The following is a 17,897-nucleotide window of genomic DNA, read 5'->3' on the forward strand; positions in this document are numbered from 1 at the left end:
TCTTCTGTAACAGATGCACCATCGCCTTCGGCACCGGTGTCCATCTCTTCGACGGTGTCTGCGGCAGGTTGTCTGCTCTTCTTCGGTGTGACATTGGGAGTTTGCCGTTGTTGTGCCTGCCATCCGTCATCAAGTGTTCTGAACCTTTGAAGGGCGTTGACTACGCCGGTTGTCTTCGTCTTGATCTCTTTGTGGATGTTGACTTTAGACTTAACAAACTCATGCAGCTCTCTAGTAAGCTTATCAAGGTGTTCCAGCGCTTGTGCCCTCTTCATCTCAGCGCTTGCTACGATAGCTGCTTGCTGGGCGTGAGCCCCATTTTGACTCTTATTTGTTTCCATATTTTTACTCATACTTTTTTGATTTACCAGCGCATCGTACGGAGTGGAGCGGGTTGCCATAACTAGGAACGGGTGTACCCTCGGAGATAGTACTCCTACCCCAGTTCCCTGAGGCCTAGCCGACACTTAGCCAGTCCCGGAATACACGGACGGACTAGACTCGCTCGGAGCGGTGAAGATTCCGATCTCTAACACTCACTGCGTACTTCCTGATCAAGGCCCGAAGTGGCTGGCTCCTGATCCACTGCTGCAACTTTCACCTCGGCAGAGCAAGCTCACATCAGCCGTGGCCTGCATCGTCGGAAACTACGATACAGGTTCCGGACACTCCCAGTGAGTTACAGCAGGAACCAATCGTCTTGCTAGGTCAGTTAGTGTGACCAACCCATTAAAGGGGAGTTTTGTCCACGGGAGCTTATTTTGTTTGGTTATTTTGCTTGGCTCCTACCCGCTGTACCTCATCAACTAAGAGATTAAGTGTCATCCAAGGACAGCGAGCGTTCTCCCATCCGCTCGGGGAGACGCGCCCGGTAGCAGTATCTCTTCTGCCCCGAGCGTGTGTGTGTGTGTGTGTGTGTGTGTGTGTGTGTGTGAAAGTATGTGAACCGCTTATAACTTTGGAACGGCTTGACCGATTTCATCGTGGTTGGTGCCATTCGAAACGGCTTGACCAAACTTAGATTTAAAAAACTATTTGGACCAATTCAGATCAATAGCTTTTGAGAAATCTTCAAGAAACTGAAAAATAAATTTTTTTCAAATATGGTTTTTTTGGAATAACTTTTAAACGGCTTTATGGTTCAATTTCAAGAACTAATCAGCTCTTAACCTTGAAAAACCACGTCGATCGCCATCAGTCCGGTCAAAATCGGTTGATTCGTTCGAGAGATATCGTGAACGAAAGAAAATCGAAAAAAGTGTTTTTTCGGAATAACTCCAAAATTCCTAGCGCGATCAATTCAAAATGTAAGATTCTTTGTGAGGCTTAAAAAATTGCGTCAAATGCTGCCAACCGCGTGAAAATCGGTTTATTCATTCAAAAGTCATTGCGGTTTAAAAATTCAAAAAATAGTGTCTTATCAAATCTCTATCAGACTTTTGAGCTCGAAGTTTTTTTATTTGTGTATAATGATTTTTTAAAGTTATCAAAAATTGAAATATCCGGCTAATGTTATAAAAAAAAATTTTTTTTCATAAATTTGTAATTTTGGTTGTTTTTGTATTGATATATTGCGTCTAGTAGCTTGACTAAAAAATTTTTAACATTAATTGTTTGAAAATTTGCTATAGACAAATAGACAAATTGAATATTTTTTAAAACTTCTTTTCAGCCATATTATTGTCTTAATAAAATAATGATTTTAAAAAAAAAAATTTTTCTTAAAAAAATTTTTTAATTGTTTATAATTGTTTTTTTCATTTATCCACCATTTAAATTATTTATTATGAAATCATTTTTAACTTTCCGCTAAGAAAATTGAAAATTTTCAAAAATCGGGAAGTCATTGGTTTTACCCCGTTTTTCGAAAATCAAGTTTTCATCAGATCTCGATGTTTTGAGATCCTAGGAAGCTTCCTCGACTATTCCCGCGGAGGTTTCACTATGTGTATGTGTATGTGTGTGTGTGTGTGTGTGTGTGTGTGTGTGTGTGTGTGTGTGTGTGTGTGTGTGTGTGTGTTTTATTTTTTCTTTTCCTAAGGGGGGGGGGCGAATTCTATTTACGGATTCTAGGCATAGCTTTTTAAACTGGATATGTGGCGACTCGACGCAGCGTCATACTAAAACTCGACGCTAACGCCCCTACTCACTAAACCTTAAACCCCTTTCTCTTCTATCCTCTGATCCCCCATGGTACCGCCGTAAGGCATTTCTTCGCGGGGGGAGAAATTAGCTGCCGCTCTTCCTTCTAGATTCTGTCTTTCGCTCTTTTCCTCTCAATGGATCGCAACTCTGTAAGCACTTTTGTAGCAAAAGTGCTTGTGGCGTTCCAGGCAGCTTCTGACGACAACATTGCTTCTACTATTGACTCTAGGTGGGTTCACAATGGACTGATTGCACTCGACGTAGTTTTTTGATGTTAAGAGCTAATGAGTTTTGGGAGTTGATCGGTAGAGCCGTTTGAAAGTTATTCAGAAAAACCACATTTGAGAAAATTTTTGTTGTAGTTTTTTTGCGATTTCTCAAAATCTACTCGTCTGAATCGTTCTCAAGTACATTGAAAATACATCCACATCCACATCCACACACACACACACACACACACACACACACACACACACACACACACACACACACACACACACACACACCCCGTGTCGGGCTTGCTGGGTCCCGCATCGGGCGCCTCCTCAGGTGGCGGATAGAGGAATGCCCGGCATATCTGCACGTCAGATGCGTCGGGTACCGAGGAAACAGAATACTCGGGGTGGACCAAAACCTAGCAAAATATGATATGGAAATGTCAGAAGATTTTCAAACATCGTTTACAGTACAGAGGATGGATACCTCAGTGCCGGCGAGAGAAGGCGTGCAAACGGGCCTAAACTTGTCGTTATCAAGCGACCGTTTGAACAGTGGAGTAGACCCCATGGCTCTGCTGTCTAGCAGCGTAAAGAGTTGGAGAGGATCCTGAACCAGAGAATGCAACCAGATTCACTAGTGGAAGCAATGTTGTCATCAGAAGCTGCCTGGAACGCTACCAACACGTTTGCAACAGAAGTCATCAAAGACTTGCGTTCCACCGAAAGAAGAAGAGCAAATATCAGAAGATAGTAGGAAGGTAGTAAACAACTTAGCCACCAGAAGGAAGAGCAATAGCTAGTTCCTCCCCTCACGAAGTAATACCTGATGGCGGTTCCCATGAGGGATTAGAGGAAAGAAGAAAAGGGGTTCAGGTTTTAGTGAGTAGGGGCGGTAGCGTCGAGTTTTAGTATGACGCTGCGTCGAGTCTTCACATATCCAGGCGAAACAGCTATGCCTGGAATCCGCAATAAGGATTCCGCACTATGAAAAAAAAAAAAAAAAAAAAAAAAAACACACACACACACACACACTGCTAGTTCCTCCTTTCACGAAGTCATGCCTGACGGCGGTTCCCATTAGGGATTAGAGGAAAGAAGAAAAAGGGTTTAGGGTTTAGTGAGTAGGGGCGGTAGCGTCGAGTTTTAGTTTGACGCTGCGTCGAGTCTTCACATATCCAGGCCAAACAGCTATGTCTGGAATCCGCAAAAAGGATTCCCCCCCTAAAGGAAAAAAAACACACACACACACACTTATACATACATACATACATACATACAGACGAACATACAGACACCATCGCGGGAATAGTCAGGGAAGCAACCTAGGACCTCGAAACGTCGAGATTCGATGAAAACTCGATTTTCGTAAAACTGGGTGAAAACAGAAACTTCCCGATTTTAGAAAATCTTCGATTTTCTTAGCGGAAAATTAAAAAATTACTCTTGCAGAACCAATCGGTTACCGTGTTTTATCCAGTTTAAAATTTACAAAAACTAAATTTTTTTTTAATTTTTTAAATACAAAATGGAATTGATATTATTATTCTTCTTCATGCAATATTATGCCAAATAGAAAAATCTTTTGTGTATGAGTTATAAATTTATCATGAAATGTAATTTTCAGTTATTCATCCAGGTATTATTAAAATGATTTGAGAATTTTGGAATTATATATAGACCTATATATTATCAGATCCGATTATATATAGACTTATATATGATTATAAATGGAGTTATAACAGTGAGGTATGATCATATCTAATTTTATGTAGACTTATACAGAGTGTCTCAGAAGTAACGGACGCCATTGTAGCATCTGATAAACAAAATAATTCTGAGACGAAAAGTCCTTAGCTATTTTTTAATCAGACGCATAGATAATCAATTATTGATTAAAATAACGTCCTTTTGTGCGTTAGAGAGAGAGAGCGCTAGTGTCAAGTCAAGTGCGTTCCAACGAAGACGCTTGCACGTGTAAATGTGTAAGTAAATATGTGTGACTACGTTAGCTATAGAAACTAGTTAGTCATACAGTTAGTTGTGTCTTTGTTCGGCACATACTTTACTGGACACTGGCGCTCTCTCTCTAACAAATAAAGAGACGTTATTTTTAATTAATAATTTATTATCTATGCGGTTAATTGAAAAATGGCTAAGGACTTTTCGTCTCAGAATTATTTTTTTCATCAGATGCTACAATGGCGTCCGTGACTTTTGGGACACCCTGTATATGATCAGATCTGATCATATATAGACTTACACATGATTATAGATGGAGTTATAACAACTAGGTATGATCATATCTAATTATATTTATACTTATAGATGGTTATATATGGGGTTATAACAGCCAGGTATAATAATATTCTATTATAAATAGATTTATGTATAATCAGATATGATCATATATAGACTTATATGGGATTATAACAGCTAGGTATGACCAGATCTAATTATAATTAAGTCTTCACGTAATAATTACCGTAACTCCTATTCTTTCCCGCTTCACATCATTATTTATATTTGTAAAAATGCTTGCCGTAAGATGGACGGTGTGGCTTGATGTATATAGAATAATCGAAAGGAAATTTAGTATAGACCGGATAGCTCAAATGGTAGAGTAGCCGACATGTCTTCGGAAGGTTCTGGGTTTGAATCCCAGTCCAAGCTATTTAATAATGTTTTCTCGCATATTCTATAAACTCACATTAAGATGATCCTCTCCACATTCCTTTCTCAATCCTTTCCTACCAATATCCTGTTACGTAAATGTGGAACACTTTACGTAATAATTACCGTAACACCTATTCTTTCCCACTTTACAGCATTATTTATATTTGTAAAAATGCTTCCCGTAAGATGGACGGTGTGGCTTAATGTATATAGAATAATCGAAACGAAATTTAGTATAGACCGGATAGCTCAAATGGTAGAGTAGCCGACATGTCTTTGGAAGGTTCTGGGTTCGAATCCCAGTCCGAGCTATCTAATAATTTTTTCTCGCATATTCTATAAACTCACATTAAGATGATCCTCTCCACAATCCTTTCTCAATCCTTTCCTACCAATATCCTATTACGTGAATGTGGAACGCTTCACGTAATAATTACCGTAACTCCTATTCTTTCCCGCTTCACAGAATTATTTATATTTGTAAAGACCAGATGTTACTGTATAATATAAATACAAAGATAAATAATGCTGTGAAGCGGGAAAGAATAGAAGTCACGGTAATTATTACGTGAAGCGTTCCACATTCACGTAACGGGATATCGGTAGGAAAGGATTGAGAAAGGAATGTGGAGAGGATCATCTTAATGTGAGTTTATAGAATATGCGAGAAAAAATTATTAGATAGCTCGGACTGGGATTCAAACTCAGAACCTTCCGAAGACATGTCGGCTACTCTACCATTTGAACTACCCGGTCTATACTCAATTTCCTTTCGCTTATTCTATATACAATAAGACACACCGTCTATCTTGCGGAAAGCATTTTTATAAATATAAATAATGCTGTGAAGCGGGAAAGAATAGGAGTTACGGTAAATATTACGTGAAGCGTTCCACATTCACGTAACAGGATATTGGTAGGAAAGGATTGAGAACGGAATGTGGAGAGGATCATCTTAATGTGAGTTTATAGAATATGCGAAAAAAAATTATTAGTTAGCTCGGACTGGGATTCGAACCCAGAACCTTCCAAAGACATGTCGGCTACTCTACCATTTGAGCTATCCGGTCTATACTAAATTTCCTTTCGCTTATTCTATATATATTAAGCCACACCGTCCATCTTACCGTAAGCATTTTTATAAATATAAATAATGCTGTGAAGCGGGAAAGAATAGGAGTTACGGTAATTATTACGTGAAGCGTTCCACATTCACGTAACAGGATATTGATAGGAAAAGATTGAGAAAGGAATGTGGATAGGATCATCTCAATGTGAGTTTATAGAATATGCGAAAAAAAATTATTAGTTAGCTCGGACTGGGATTCGAACCCAGAACCTTCCGAAGATATGTCGGCTACTCTACCATTTGAGCTATTCGGTCTATACTAGATTTCCTTTCGCTTATTCTATATACATTAAGCCACACCGTCCATCTTACGGTAAGCATTTTTATAAATATAAATAATGCTGTGAAGTGGGAAAGAATATGAGTTACGGTAATTATTACGTGAAGCGTTCCACATTTACGTAACAGGATATTGGTAGAAAAGGATTAGGAAAAGAATGTGGAGAGGATCATCTTAATGTGAGTCAATTTTGCCCGTACACCGTCAAAATTCAAAAAAACAGCAAAAAACCCAAAAAAATTGCATTAAATCATCAAAAATCGAAATTATCGAGATAAATAAAGTTTTTTGGATCCAGATTAAGTATGATGTTTTTGTTTTTTATTTTCCCAAATTTAAATGTGAAATCTTGTCCCATTAACATTTTAAAATAAAAAAAATCTCAAAAAACTAAAAAAATCGGGAAAATTGCACAGAAAAAAAGGAAATCTTGATTCAAGAAGAAATGTCTCGAGTCAAGAATATATTTAGGAAAACGACTTATATTTTGATTCAAGTATATTTTATTCTTGGTTTTAAATGTTTTCATTAAAAAAAATTTTCTATTCAATTGAAAAAATTAAAATATTAATTTAAAAGTAAAAAAATTTAATGGGAAAAAAATTCTTTTTCAATGAAGTTAATTTCTTTTAAACTAATAATTTTTTTTTCTTCATTTAAACATAAAATTTCTCACTTTAATGAAATCAAATTTTTTCGATCAAGAAGTACATAAGTTTGAACCAGCTGTTTATTATTCTTCAATCGAAATGGCAATATCTTCACCCAAGAACATCAATGTTCTTGGTTTCAGTACATACTTCATTTGGAATAAAAGTCATGTTCGGGTATGTTAGGTTTCTCTATAATGTGTGACGATTGAGTGACAATTTATAATTGATCATAGTATACGTATAAGAATAAACGGAATGAAAAAAGACAGCATATATGTTAATCTATCTCATTTGAGAATTTTTATATAAGATATAATTGATATTTATCTACACTAAGAGAGGAAAGTCCGAAAAAATTACTTTATTGGATTCTTATACAAATTTTTTCAATCAATTCGACGAGTTCTTGAGACAAAAATAAATATTCATAAAAAATTCTGAAAAATAATCATTCTTGTATAAAAAAAATTTTTCAAATTTTAGTAAATTTTTTCCTCAGTACAATAAAAAGTTCAGAAAAATCACGTTATATTTAAAGTTTAATTTTTAAAAAATCTAGTAAAGAGGGAGAAGAATAACAATAGAGTAAAAAAAGGGAGAAGAATAACAATAGAGTAAAGAAAGTCATCATGCAGTTTTATTTTGATTATAAAAGCAAACGTATCAGTAAAAAATATTGAATAGAAAATACTAAATAGTATTATTTTTTTTTGTTTGTTGAAAATTATATAAACTGAATTTTTTTTAATCTAATCGCTCAATATTTGTTATGGTATCCAACACTGTCAATGGCAACACATCGTTATTATTAATTTTTCTAAATAAATCGCTGAATCAACAAATGAAGATGCTCAGCATCTTAAGGATAAGATACATTTAATACGTGAAATAACTTGAATAAGCAATCAAAAGCTTTGACTGCTGACGTAAATTGATATTTTATATCATCACGGATTAATAAAATTTGATTTTGTTCTTCATAACTGCCTTGAATAATGATGTACGGCTGGACAGTATCATTTTTGGCATACGCCCTATCAATTTGATTTTTCATAGTTTTTTCTATGTCTCCTGGATTCTAAAAGAAATATAGAATTCAAAAATTTGAAGTAAAATACATTCATACATGTACACAATATAATCATGAACTGCTAACTATGAAATTACCTGTACAATTACGAAAATATTATTTAAAGCTTCTTTTAAACTATGTTTTATTTTTTTCGATCGTCGTCCCCTAGGTGGTAGTGGATGTCCCACAATGTTGAGTTGGAGTGGAAGTTTTACTGAAAATAGAATGATGCTATTTTATATGTACTTTCTATATTCTTTCTTAAAAAAATTTTATGAAAAATTTTACGGTCAAGATTATTGCCCGCCAGTTCATTCAATCGGACTTTGAATGATTGCACCAACGAATCTTTTTGATACCTTCTTCTATGAAGCGTTTTCACTCTTTCAAAAAATATATGGGCCAATCTCTTTCCAGATTAGCTCCATTATTAGGAAATAAAAGTTCAAAATCATTGAAAATCTGAAATTTCGTTATGATTTGACAACATTAATAATTGACCACTATTATTAAATATTATTGTAACCATGAATTCTTACCAAAGCAGTGCTTCGTAAATCATTTAAAATCTTCCAATCATTCATAAAATCGTGCAAAGTTAAATGTTTCGAATGCTTACGAACTTCGAAAGTCTCAGACTATTTTGCAAGGACTGTAGTCCATGGCTTTCGGCGATTTTGCAGCCAGGCAATATTATCTTGGTGAAGCTCTGCAAAACATTAAAACATTAAAATTGATAGTAAATTTTATTGTATTATTAAAGCAGATATATATATATATATATATATATATATATATATATATATATATATATATATATATATACGTGAAAAACGCTAGCTAAAATTTAGAGAAAGTGTAAATAGGAATGACAAAGAAATGATTTCAAATCACTAATACTTAAAACATTTTTTCTTTTTTTTCTTTAAATCATGTGATAAATGGCAATTGATTTTTAAATTATGCATATTACTTATCGAACTTTGTAAGTCTTTTAATCTTTTATTTTTATTTTGGTTTTCCAGCGTTTCTTGTTGTTTCCTTTTCTTGATAGTATGAGTAGTACTAAGAAGATTTCTTATTTTGTCTGGTAATTTTCCGCGTTTTCCAATCGATTTGTTTGTTGAAGATATTTTTTTGCTTACTGGTGCCGTGTAATATATACCTTCTAATTCATTCGGAAATTCTTCTAAAATTTTTCGTACGAGTAAGCGGTAATGGACTTGATTCATAACTGTAAATATTTAATAATAGTTAACAATGTATAATTCGACTTGATAAAACAATAAATTAAGAAGAAGGTAAGTTTGTTTTTTATTTTTAATAAAACGCGAAGTTGGAAAGCGGGCTGTCGAGCGCGCCAATGCTCCAGCCAATACATCAGTTGGCACGTCGATATCGGACAATTTGACGCACAGCGCCATCTCTGGAGTTAAAACGTCAACTACTGCCGATAGAGAGGCGAGTAAGCAAGGAATGCGACAAGTGCTGATTTTTTCTTCTTCCACGGTTTTTGACCTCCGTGTACGGACGCATCTTTCGTCATTCGCTGAGAATTTTTCTGTTATAACCCTTGCTGTTCAGAAATATAAAAATCACATGTATACACAGTAATATATAGAAAATATATGATTATGTATAATCAGCTTAATATATGATTCCAATGCATGAATTTGTATTGTTAATAATTGTTGTAATATAAACTATTTCATATATTTTTCGATTTATGGAAAAAGTATATTTTTGATATAAAGAAAAAAATATTTTAAAAAATATACTGTAATTGGCCACATATATTTGCTCATATTTATAATATATTCTGACATATATTTTAATCATATATTTTATTTTCATACGAGTAGCATGAAGCCCACAACTATGGATCGAGAGTAGGGAGCAAGCGAGTGAGAAAAATCGAGACAGAGAGTGAGATATAGCGAACGTCGCAACACGCGCCGTGCCATGAAGCGAGAGATGGGAGAGACCTAGTGAGAAAGATTGAGAGAGAGTAAGGGAGATCGAGAAAAAATATACGCTATTAGTTGATGTATTCGTTTAGTAGATAAATATTAGAACTTTAGATGGCAATACATCAATAATTGATGGATAATAATCCAAAAAGACCAACTAGAAATTCAGGAATGACAATAAATGCTATTTGTACAAGATAATTAGATAGTTTTGAAACACGAACTTATATTGCATATTTTGGTAATTATAATGCTTTGGTCACAACAATACCAATAGAAATCGCAATATGTATGAATTTTCGACACTTTTATTATTTTAATTGCAACTAAATGAATTAAATTCTCAACATCATCTATTTTTTCCCTTCCACTGAGTCTCGGAAATCTAAACCTTAAAAAAGAATAAATATTAACGAGATTTAAAAATTAGTCTGCCAAAGAAGTTTCACTTCTGACATGTATACTTTGTACGCACGCACTTTTTTTTTATTTGATCAAATAAATATGATGCTTTTCAAGAATTTTTTTACAATAAACCGAAAAATAAACAATTAGTGCAATGACCCTTTTAGCAACGTCGTTCGTTACTTTTAAAGTATCGAAAAATTCCACACAAATTTTGAATCTGTCATCATTGGGCCATATAGAAATTTCTTCTTCTATGACATCAGAGGGTAAATCAAATTTTTAACTTCCGTGTGTGTGTGTGTGTGTGTGTGTGTGTGTGTGTGTGTGTGTGTGTGTGTGTGTGTGTGTGTGTGTGTGTGTGTGTGTGTGTTGTTACGTCCGGAGTGACTCAAACACAATATTACGTTTATGTGGTTCCGAATTTTAGAACTAGCTACTTAAAGCCTTCGTTCAGGGTGGCGGGAACCGCGCCAATAGGTGTTTGATTGAGTAGTTAGGATAAGATATTAACCATGGAATGATCCGAATTTCCGAAAGAATTGTCAGGATATGGATGGCTCAAATTACTTAACCTTTCGTGCCTGTTGTGTTTTTTTTTGTCTCACTTGCACTATAGCGCCACCCTATAGGTTGAATGCTGTTGCGTGAGAGAAATTCTCATAGCAACCGGCTCGATAGGTTAACAAAGAATTTGATAATTTACTCTTAATACTTTGACGATCAGATAAGAAAAGTAAATTAAATAAATGTGTTGAGAAATATACAGCGTCTCCTGGAACGCCTGCTGGTGGTTAACTCGTGCCGGTATACAAATGTGGGTTGACACCAAATTAAAATAATTCAATAACTTCAATCATTCGTGTTAGTATGTAATTTATTAAATAATTTAAATAGTGATAATCAAATTATAATTCAGATGACAAAGTATATATTGTAACAGGGTAAAATTACCCTGCATCGATAAGTCGCCAGAGATCGATAACTATTCGACTAGCACTGGTGCGCCTCGATCTTCGGGCCTAAAGAGAGAGTAGGAGGGGGTATTTTGGCGGTTGTTATATAGGTGAGCCAGGCGTTGTGACAGGGAGAAAAATTATCAACAGCCGACTTAAAATATTTACAGATAAAAATAATATTCTAATTGCCGAACAATTTGGGTTCAGAGCACAACATAGTACGGTTCAATAACTCGCAAGAGTTACTGATTATATTAGTTCTAACTTCAATAAAAATAAAAGTACAGGTTTATTACTTTTAGATATTGAAAAAGCCTTTGACACGGTCTGGCACCGAGGTCTAATATACAAAATGATTAATCTTAATATACCAAACTACATTATTCGGTTCGTTGATAACTATCTCAAGGGTCGAACCTTTGCAGTCAAAATTAATAATTCTCTAAGCAAAACATGTAACATAGCAGCCGGAGTGCCCCAAGGCTCTATACTGGGCCCGGTTTTATTTTTGTTATATATTAATGACATCCCGAAATATACCAAGAATGTTATCGCCCTATTTGCCGATGACACAGCAATTCTTTCATCCTCTTGGTGCAAAGATGTAATCCTTCAAAATTTTCAAACACATATAAATATACTCGAAAAATACTTCATTAAATGGAAAATAAAAATTAACGCAGCTAAAACAGAAATTCAAATATTTACATATAAACAAAAACATCCCAAAAACACACTTAAATTCTATAACAATGAACTTAGTCTGGTAAACGAGGCGAAATATTTAGGACTTATTCTGGATGTCAAATTAAATTACAAAGCACACATACAAGCGATAATCAATAAGGCAAACAAAGCAATATCCATGCTATATACTTTAATTAACAGAAATAGTAAGGTCACGCTAAAAAATAAACTTATTATCTATAAAATGTGTATAAGACCAATATTATTATATGCTTGCCCCATTTGGAGTAACATATGTAAAAATCACTACAATAAGCTACAATGTATACAAAATAAATGTTTAAAAATGATAAATAATGCAAAACCTAGAACAAAAATAACAGATCTACATAAAGAATTAAACATGCCTACGATTAAAGAAATAATAAAAAATCATACTATTAAATTCTATGAAAATAAACTTAACACACTAGAAATTCTAAGTAATATATGTAATATTGAATATAACCCATGGAACAAATATAAAGTTCCTCATCAAATGATAATTAAAAAGAAATAAGCCAAAGGGCTACTATTATTTATATATATAGTTTATTTAGTAAGTAAGGCCTTGTTAACTAGTAAGTAAGGCAATAAACGATGATTAATTTAGGTTTTGATAACATTTTTCCTAAAAATAAAATAAATATTAAATAAAAAAAAAATAACATACTCTTCACAAATATATGTAATGTAAATTTTAATATAAGTAGAGTCCATTAAGACAGGAATTATAAGCAACAATATTGTAAACAAAACTTGTAACTGTAAATATATCAATAAAGATTCTTTGAACTTGAAAAAAAAAACTTGACAGGGAGAAGTAGTGTAACCGCCAGACAGTGTGCCACAAATCAAGAAGAACCGATCCCCGGAATAGTTACGAGACGACAGAAGCCAATAACATCTAGCACTCCAATCTCGAGTAGTGAGTTAGATCGTCGTATAATCCAACAAGGTATCAATAATTACTCTGTGGGCTAGGAGTGGACTGCGGGGTTTATACTCAGTTTACTTCTCCTCTGATTGATTATTCTCAATTTATTTAATAATAATTCAATAATCATTTAATTACAATAAAATTTTATTCGTTAGTTGCCGTTGAGCGTACCTCTAGGGGGTTTATACCCGAGGACTGCTCAAGGACCTTGCGGTGTTAATTGTCGTGAGAATTTATTAATTTACTCGATTAATTCTAAATCATTCTGAACATCTGGAAAATCAGTTTAGTTACATTTATTTTATTTCATAAAATAAAACCGAGAATTAAAAGCTTCGAGAAAATTTCATTGTCTTCTCACGGATTAGCCAAGCGTCGGTTGAATTTTACAACGCAGTTAACGTGTACCCAAGGTCAAAGACTACTATGCCCTAACGAATGCCGGCGTCCATTTTGAGTGCGCAAATTCCTGGCAATTATTTTACAAGACGAATTATTAAGAACAATCGAATTATTATTATTTAATATTATTTATTACAAGAAAATATTATTTATTTAATGTTATATAATTTATTGAGAATTGGCTACTGAACTTCAACGCAATTAAGATTGGATACCCGTGGATAATTTTTCGTGAATTTATTTATAAATCGAAAAATTCCACGTGGTCATTTATATATTTAACTCGGCCTCTTAGTAAAATGGATTTATAAAATTCTGGTGAAATAATTTAGACAAGGTAAAATAATTTAACGAAACAATTCATAAAATAAATTAAGTAAATTCAGGAAAAATTAATTTGTAAAATCTCGGAAGTAACCGAACATTGTTGGCAGATTATTAAGACCTCTGTCAATAGATTCTAATCTATTAATTCAAGATACGCAGTCCTCTTGTAATTAAATATTTATTGTTGTATTATTAAGACCACGGCAATAAATTAGTTAATGATTTTAATTTGAAATTTGGAATTAGGATTTATAATTAAGTTGGGATGAATGGAATAGTAATTTTGGAAAATAAATATATAAATTTTAATCTGTAAAATCCGGAAAATTTATTTAATGTTGAGTATTAAACTCGTGATTGAATTGAAATAAATGTAGGCGTCGGTTTTTAGTGTAGATTTTTGAAGATTAAATTATTAGTTGCGAAAATATTTCTCAATTTAATTGTTAGCTAACGACTGGATTAATTAAGTAAAGTTTGACGTAATAATTTTCTGATATTAAATTTTGTAATAACTTTTATAAGTCAAAAATAAAAGTTAAGTAAAGTCAGAGTGTGTGTGAAGACCGTGCGGGTCATACGTGTGTGAGTGTGTACGTTCTCTGCTTGTTGATGTTTTGCCGAGCCGAGAACTAGTGTGAGAGTATGTACATTCTCTACTTGTTGATGTTTTGCTGAGTAGAGTAGTTCGTACAGTCTTAGAGCGTGAGGGTCCGGTGGACAGCGCGATTTAGTTAGAAACTGCGGTATAGACGCTCCATAAGAGGGTATCGTCAGGATTAAGAATTTTGATAGAGCGTGAGGGTCCGGTGGACAGCGCGATTTAGTTAGAAACTGCGGAAAAGACGCTCCATAAGAGGGTACCGTCAGGATTAAGATTTTTGGCAACGTCCTCTGCTTGTTGATGGTTTGCCGGGTAGAGGACTAGCCGAGTTGTTGAGGCGTTAGTTAGTTGAGTTACTACTTTCTCTGCTTGTTGATGTTTTGCCGAGCCGAGAACCAGTAGTGTATAGCATTAAATTAGTTTTGTGTGATTAAGTGTAGGTGCGAGTGCACAAGTTGTTATTTTATTTTGTTGTTAATAAATTTTTGGTATCGTTGTTAAATAAAAATTTATTCATTTCAGATCACCTTCGTCCACTCTCTCTCCGTGTAGATAAGCTCAGCTCTGGCTCCGGTTCCAGGAACCACGATTAAAAATCATGGTGGCGCACTTTTATTAATTAATTTAGATTCATTTGTTAGTTTTATTATTTCAATTAATTTAATTGAAGGGACCAATTGAACGGAATAAAATACCCGTTATAATATTTGCAACTGACTGGAATTCTAACCTTTATAATTGTAATTTAATTGATATTATACTCCGAATGGAAATAATTTATGAATTCAATTACATGGTACCGGGTAAAAAAGTAAATAGGAAATTACCCTCGTTATAGTATAAGCTATGAACCTTCCTTGGGAAGGCATATACTAAGAAGTCGTAAAAATCACGATGATTTGTTTTGATTCAATCTATAGAGAAGGATTTCCTTTGGGTAGCAATGATAAGTTAAATATGGCCCATAAACATCAGTGTAAAATATGTTTTTAAGAAAGTTTGATTGGGCATCAAAAATCAGGTAATCCAGTTAATAATTCAATAAACGTTAGTATAAGAGGAGCAAACACAGTTACAGAGCATTGCATAGATTTTATAATAATAATAATGTGACGGGTGGGCCTACCCTCCCGTCAATATTATGATATTCTATATATATTTTCTATAAATCGATGGGCCAACTTGCCCACCTGAATTAGACACCGAATTTCCGTTGTATTTCTAGCCTGACTCTGGTTACCGAGAATCGCTGCTTGCACGTGTTGCTGAGGAGACGCTTTCTCATGGGAACCGAGCGAACCGGTACTCTAGCAAAGGGAACCGCTTTCGGCGCCTTGATACCATTTTCTGCTGACTAGGAAACTTGACGATAACCACCTAGTTCCTAAGGGCGGAATAATCTGAGTTCAACCGCGGAATAATACAAGTTCCGCGCAGTGATACAGGTCTTTAGCGGCATCCGCGACCGAGGTTACATAAACCTGGGACCTCCAGGAGGAACGGCCACTTGTAAACAGTCAGTTGTTTAGTCTGTCCGAATCTATGTCGAGTCCGAGCTATCTTGCATCGTGATTAATCGTCTCCTAAGACTCTCATTCTCGTTGCTGTCCCATCTCTTTCTGTCTCAGTTATAGAATCAAAAGTATTGCATCAAATGGATTATTGTACTGGATTAGATTTGCTTTCATAAATAGAATTAGTTTGTAAAAGAGACTCTTAGGGCCATTTCGGGCAACTCCCATGCTTTGGGGACGCCCAATAAACAATTAGTACCGTAATTCACGAGTATTCTTCATTCACTAAGCGACCCACCCTTTTATCAACATCTAAATATTTTTCAGTGAGACGCTGAGCTAGTCCGGAGGTCTGTTTACGTGACAGGTAAATAACCAGGTGTAGGCTCACACGTAACAGAAAAATTGGCGCCCAACGTGGTTGTCGCCCAGCTAAGTGAATTGAGTGAAGTGAATTGTGCGGAAAATTTAGTGGTGAGTACCCAGAAATTGGAAGAACTGAGAACTCTAGGAAATACCCGGGTATAAAAGTAAGAATTATTGAAGAAATTGAAAAGTGAATTGAAATAAAGACGATAATTGAAATTGAAAAGTGAATTGAAATAAAGAAGATAATTGAAATTGAAAAGTGAATTGAAAAAAAGAAGATAATCGAAAATGAAAAAGTGAATTGAAACAAGAAAAATAAGTGAAATAGTAAAAGTAATCCAGAAAAAGAAGAATTATTGAAAATAGGAAAAGTGAATTGAAACAAGAAAAATAAGTGAAATAGAAAAAGTAATCCAGAAAAAGAAGAATTATTGAAAATAGGAAAAGTGAATTGAAACAGGAAAAATAAGTGAAATAGAAAAAGTAATCCAGAAAAAAGAAGAATTATTGAAAATAGGAAAAGTGAATTGAAACAAGAAGAATAAGTGAAATAGAAAAAGTAATCCAGAAAAAGAAGAATTATTGAAAATAGGAAAAGTGAATTGAAACGAAAAAAATAAGTGAAATAGAAAAAGTAATCCAGAAAAAAGAAGAATTATTGAAAATAGGAAAAGTGAATTGAAACAAAAAAAATAAGTGAAATAGAAAAAGTAATCCAGAAAAAAAAGAAGAGTGATTGAAAATAGGAAAAGTGAATTGAAATAAGGAAAATAAGTGAAATAGAGAAAAGGAATCAAGAAAAAGAAGAATAATTGACATAGAAAAGTGATATAATAAGGAAAGTAATTGAAATAGGAAATTGATTGAAACAGGAAGAATTGAAGTAAAGTGCAATTAAGAAATAAGGTAACTGGAATAAGAAAAGTAATTAAAACAAGTGTCCCCGAAGAAATAAGGAATTCAGTAAAACAAGAAAATAAATTGAAAAAGAGAGAGAGAGGTCAAACAAGTGTCTCCAGAAAAGAGCGAAATAAAGAAATAGAAGCAGCTACTACAAGGAAGAGGAACACAAGCCACGCAGAGGATAAATTAACAGCCAGCAACAAAAGAACGCGTCATCAGCAGGGCTCCGAGGAAATAGGAAGGCCGACCAATCATTTTAGAGGGCACAGGGAAACAGTAAATGCAGATTACAATTCAATTGAGCATCTTGGCACTGAGGTAAGTCGCAAAAATTGATCATATAAAAGAATTCGGTGACGAGGATCGGCAGGCGTGGTTCGACGGGTGGCGCGATAACGAATCACACAACTCCACCCCTAGTTCTGAAAATTCCGACATTACTCTTGACGACCTTTCATTTGACGCACTAATAAACGAACGGACATTAGAGAACGGTTCGACGAACGGTGTCCTAGACGACGAATCAGAAGAAGAATTATCAGGAGGACCAGCGACGACCATGGTGGAGACAGAAGAAGCCCGGTTGAAGCGCATCATATCACTCACGA

At 34.5% G+C, this 17,897-nt stretch overlaps 1 long non-coding RNA gene across 1 annotated transcript; it reads right to left on the reverse strand.

The window, feature by feature from the left end:
• Positions 1 to 7,954: 7,954 nt before the first annotated feature.
• On the reverse strand, positions 7,955 to 8,602 carry LOC123270956. Its single transcript, XR_006510737.1, has 3 exons — positions 8,459 to 8,602; positions 8,266 to 8,384; positions 7,955 to 8,176 (listed from the first exon to the last, which is right to left on the reverse strand). It is a non-coding gene; the product is annotated as an uncharacterized LOC123270956 (long non-coding RNA).
• Positions 8,603 to 17,897: the final 9,295 nt, after the last annotated feature.

The sequence above is a fragment of the Cotesia glomerata genome, linkage group LG8 (assembly GCF_020080835.1).
Source record: "Cotesia glomerata isolate CgM1 linkage group LG8, MPM_Cglom_v2.3, whole genome shotgun sequence".
NCBI classification, from domain to species: domain Eukaryota; kingdom Metazoa; phylum Arthropoda; class Insecta; order Hymenoptera; family Braconidae; genus Cotesia; species Cotesia glomerata.